The sequence below is a fragment of the Monomorium pharaonis genome, chromosome 8 (assembly GCF_013373865.1).
Source record: "Monomorium pharaonis isolate MP-MQ-018 chromosome 8, ASM1337386v2, whole genome shotgun sequence".
NCBI lineage: Eukaryota > Metazoa > Arthropoda > Insecta > Hymenoptera > Formicidae > Monomorium > Monomorium pharaonis.
This window is the reverse complement of record NC_050474.1, coordinates 9,050,256-9,055,214: the sequence shown is the minus strand read 5'-3', so window position 1 is coordinate 9,055,214 and position 4,959 is coordinate 9,050,256. Positions and strand designations below refer to the sequence as shown.

Sequence of the window (4,959 nt, the reverse complement as noted above, 5' to 3'; positions counted from 1 at the left end):
ATTGAAATTAATGTTAAAAAATTACAACTGAATATTAAGTACATAGAGATGAACAAGAAAAAAATGTTTTATATATTTATATGTAAGAGAAGAAATTTTAATATAATATATTAATATATTAAACTATACTAAATTATATTTTTATTATATTAAATTAATTAGTAACATAATCATTTTTAATTTCTTTGATGTGCCTTGACAAACAAGATTTATGATTGAAATCTGGTTTTCCATATTAAAATCATTGTCAGCCGAGAAACAAAATCTGTGCAAGATAAAATAGAATCATAAAGAAGGAAGAGGGAAAGAAATAAATGGAGAATAAACAAATATTTATCAGATAAGTAGTTAATATCTTTATAAGAAATTATGTATTCTATATGTGCTTTTTGTAGATGAACCGATTCTTTTCTTGAATTAATTTTTTGTTTCAGCTTCTTTGCTAATTGTAGAATGTTGACAGCTGGACCATCAGAGAACAATTCCTTGCCGAGTAAAGCTGTCAAATTCTAAACCTGCTACTTCCTCGAGTATGCCAAAATTGTAAGCAAAAAAGTTGAAATCACATTGTAACATCAAATATCATTTCGTAAGTAAACATATACTATTTGGAGTAAAACAAATTATCGTTAAAGAAATATTTTGATATCATTATTTTTGTAGTTAATATGTGTGTGTGTGTGTGTTTGTGAGTATAATTCATTTAAAATAATTATTAGTTTAATAATTAAAGTTACATTTTAGTTGGTATAAGAAGGCTCGTGATATTACTTGGGTTGAATTAGATGAAGAGTATCTTAGATTTAAGAGGTGTTTTCTAGAGCATACACACTTGGCATCTTTTTTACCGTTTTTAAAAAGATAATTTTGGTTTATTTTACATCAAATAGTGTATTCACTTATGAAATGATCCTCGATTGTTGGACAAGCATCCATCGCTACTTCTAAACCCATTCTTGTAAAAGCCAATGTGGGTAGCACATTTTCTGTTTTCTGAAAGATAAAAGGTGTATACCGATTAACAGACTGTATAACAAAATAACAGTAAACAATGAACAGGTCTATCGAAAGCGTTCATGACAGGTTGACGATAAACACAATAGTATCCCAGATAGCACAGAGATTCAAAAAGAATTCATAATTGGTAACATAATTGGTAACGTACAATTGAGTTCTTTTTAAACTCTCCGTGCTATCTGGGATCTCTTCTAGTTTAAATAATGTCGGTACATTGCTGGGACAAACAGCACATATGCTTTGTAAAACAAACAATTTCGACAAACCTGCTCTCAATTTGTTGTATCAATCTGTTACTGCACCGTTGATAAATCTAATTGATATTACAATATAATTTCAACTTTTTTGCTCACAATTTTGACATACTCGAAGAAGTAGCAGGCTTAGAATTTGACAGCTTTATTCGGCAAGAAATTGTTCTCTGGTGGTCCAGGGGCTCTATTCTTGAATTCATTCGCAAGAGAAACGTATTCGCAAATTCTGATCTTACAGAAAAGTTGGAAATTTATTGGCTATCGTATGGCTATTAACCAATAAACTTACAACTTTCTGTTAGAGCGAGTACTTGCGTATACGTTTCTCTTGCGAATGACTTCAAGAATCGAGCCCCAGCTGTCAACATTCTACGATTGGCTAAGAAGCTGAAACAAAAAATTAATTCAAGAAAAGAATCGGTTCATCTACAAAAAGCACATAGAATACATAGTTTTTTATAAAGATATTAGCTACTTATCTGATATATATTTTTATTCTCCATTTATTTCTTTCCCTCTTCCTTCTTTATGTTTTTATTTTATTTTGCACAGATTTTGTTTCTCGGCTGACAATGATTTTAATATGGAAAACCAAATTTTAATCATAAATCGTGTCTGTCAAGGCACATCAAAGAAATTGAAAATTATTATTACTAATTAATTTAATATAATAAAAATATAATTTAGTATAGTTTAATATATTAATATATTTTATTAAAATTTCTTCTCTTACATATAAATATATAAAACATTTTTTTTCTTGTTCATCTCTATGTACTTAATATTCAGTTGTAATTTTTTAACATTAATTTCAATTACATGTTACAATTTAACTTAATATTTATTATTTTGACGCGCGCATATGTCAAAACGTCTCCGAAACTCCGAACACTCGTGGATTTACTACTTAAACAATGTTACTAACCTGTAAAAATTGAAATTGAAATGTCTAGAGAATTTTGTTGGTACCAACATTTTCCCCATCTAGTTTTCGGACTAATGTCGTGTAACCGGACAGCTCCGCTCACAGAAGGTTGACTTTATATTGGGTGTTTACGATAATGGGTATCCGAGTAATTTTCTCTAGGACCGAAATATATGATAAGCACAACCATCTACTATCATCATGATTCGTGACAACTCAATGCTGTCCGGTATAGCCAAATCATCACGAGCAAGTTGCGAGTTCCGTGAGTTTGTAGCAGGTAACCTAAAAAGTACGACATAAATAATTTGATTATTACAATTAAAAATAATCTGTTTTTAATGTATGATAAGATTATTAACTTTAAAATAGTAATTATATGTAACACAATCATGTATTTTTAAAGTATTGTCTAAAGTAATATCAGAGATTATTTTATTTACAAATATTTATTTTGTCTATCAAGTTTCTATCATAACGGTATTATTTCAAAACCTAATATAATATTTTAATTAAACATTGATTCTCAATAAATGTTATTATTTATTAACTAACATATATATTAGAAAAGTCATCTTTTATTAAACGGATGGTGTTAACACTTTGAAACAAATGAGATAAATTATGTAAAATTACTAAATAAATCATTATTAATAATATTTTTTAGATTACAAGTAAAATAAAAATTTAAGTATAAATATTTTTCTTTCTTGTAACAACTGTTAATGATAAGTTGCATGGTGTTATCATTATTTTAAAAAATCATATATCTTTATGTATAAATATTATGCATGAATATTTCACTAATGTGAAACTAATAATAATGTTTACAATAAATTTTTTAAATTTGTAATACAAGTGCATAGTAAATTAAGATATACTGTAAACAGATATACGTTAGATATGCGTTAGATATACGTTATAATAGAAACTTGATAGACAAATTAATAAATAAAATATTTGTAAATAAAATAATCTCTTTAATATTACTTTAGACAATACTTTAAAAATACATGATTGTGTTACATATAATTACTATTTTAAAGTTAATAATCTTATCATACATTAAAAACAGATTATTTTTAATTGTAATAATCAAATTATTTATGTCGTACTTTTTAGGTTACCTGCTACAAACTCACGGAACTCGCAACTTGCTCGTGATGATTTGGCTATACCGGACAGCATTGAGTTGTCACGAATCATGATGATAGTAGATGGTTGTGCTTATCATATATTTCGGTCCTAGAGAAAATTACTCGGATAGCCATTATCGTAAACACCCATTATATATCTCTATGGGCTAACCATTTTGGTACATTTCTGGTTGATACTAGAGTCCTATAATAAGAGAAGCGCGAACTCTACCCCCACTTTGCCATCCGCCGCCATCTTGGGATCGTACAGCCGCGTGGGTTGCGTATATGTGTACTTATTGTGTGCATAGCTAACGTAGACGGAGCGTTAAGGTGCAATTTCATGCGAGCGAAGCAAAGCTGGCTTTTACCCCCTCTCCATCTAATAAAAAGCAGCGTCGCTTAGCTATCGCTATTCGCCTCCTTCCTTTTCATGGAGCGAAGAAAAGCTGGCTTTTTGTCCCCACTCCTATCTTTTTATGGAGTATGTCTTCGCTGGCTTTCTGTTTATTTACTGTGTATTTGTATCAATCAGCATTGCAATCAACAAGAGCTTGTTCTTGTTCCGAACCTGTAATCAGAGTTGCAAATAATTAATTAAATATTTCAATTAATTACATTGAAATTGAAGAATTAAAAGTCAATTTTAAATTAAATCTTATTAAATTAAAAATTAAAATGTAATTTACAATTACAAGAAAATTTAATTAAAAATTAAATTTCAATTTTTAATTAAATTTTGTTGTAATTAAAAATTAAATTTTAATTACCAATTAAATAAAATTTAATTAAAAATTAAAATTTAATTCTTAATTAAACAAAATTTAATTGAGAATTAAAATTTAGTTCTCAATTAAATTTTGTTGTAATTGTGAATTACATTTTAATTTTTAATTAAATAAGATTTAATTTAAAATTAAATTAATTGATTTTTAATTCTTCAATTTCAATGTAATTAATTGAAATATTTAATTAATTATTTGCAACGCTGCCTGTCGTGTCCCATTTCGACACTGTCATTGGATACACGGAAAAAGGAATTATAATCTAATTCTTAATTTAATTTAATTACATTAAAAATTAAAATTTCATTCCCTAGAGAGATATAATTATGAGAATTAGAATTTAATTATTGACTGAGTTTTATTTAATTAAGAATTACATTTCGATGATCAGTTAAATTTATTTCAATTAAGAATTACATTTATTTTAAATACATATTAAAAATTTTTAATTAAATTTTATTCCAATTCATAATTAAGTTTGAATTCTAAATTAAATACAAATTAATTAAAAATTAAAATTTTATTCTTAATCAAATTTTATTTAATTAAAAATTAAGATTTAATGCTCAATTAAATCTTGTTGCAATTGAGAATTAAATTTCAATTCTCAATTAAATTTTGTTATAATTCAAAATTAAATTGTAATTCTCAATTTAACAAAATTTAATTGAAAATTAAATTTTAATGCTCAATTAAATTTTGTTGTAATTGAAAATTAAATTTTATTTCTTAATTTAAAAAAATTTAATTTTTAATTACAACAAAATTTAATTAAGAATTGAAATTTAATTCTCAATTAAATTTTATTTAATCAAGAATTGGAATTTAATTTTCAATTAAAC

General features: G+C 26.0%; 1 long non-coding RNA gene across 1 annotated transcript; it reads right to left on the bottom strand.

Moving 5' to 3' along the window:
- Nucleotides 1–335: 335 nt before the first annotated feature.
- Nucleotides 336–1,444, bottom strand: LOC118647127. Its single transcript, XR_004964439.1, has 2 exons — nucleotides 1,284–1,444; nucleotides 336–993 (listed from the first exon to the last, which is right to left on the bottom strand). It is a non-coding gene; the product is annotated as an uncharacterized LOC118647127 (long non-coding RNA).
- Between the last annotated feature and the right edge of the window lie 3,515 nt (nucleotides 1,445–4,959).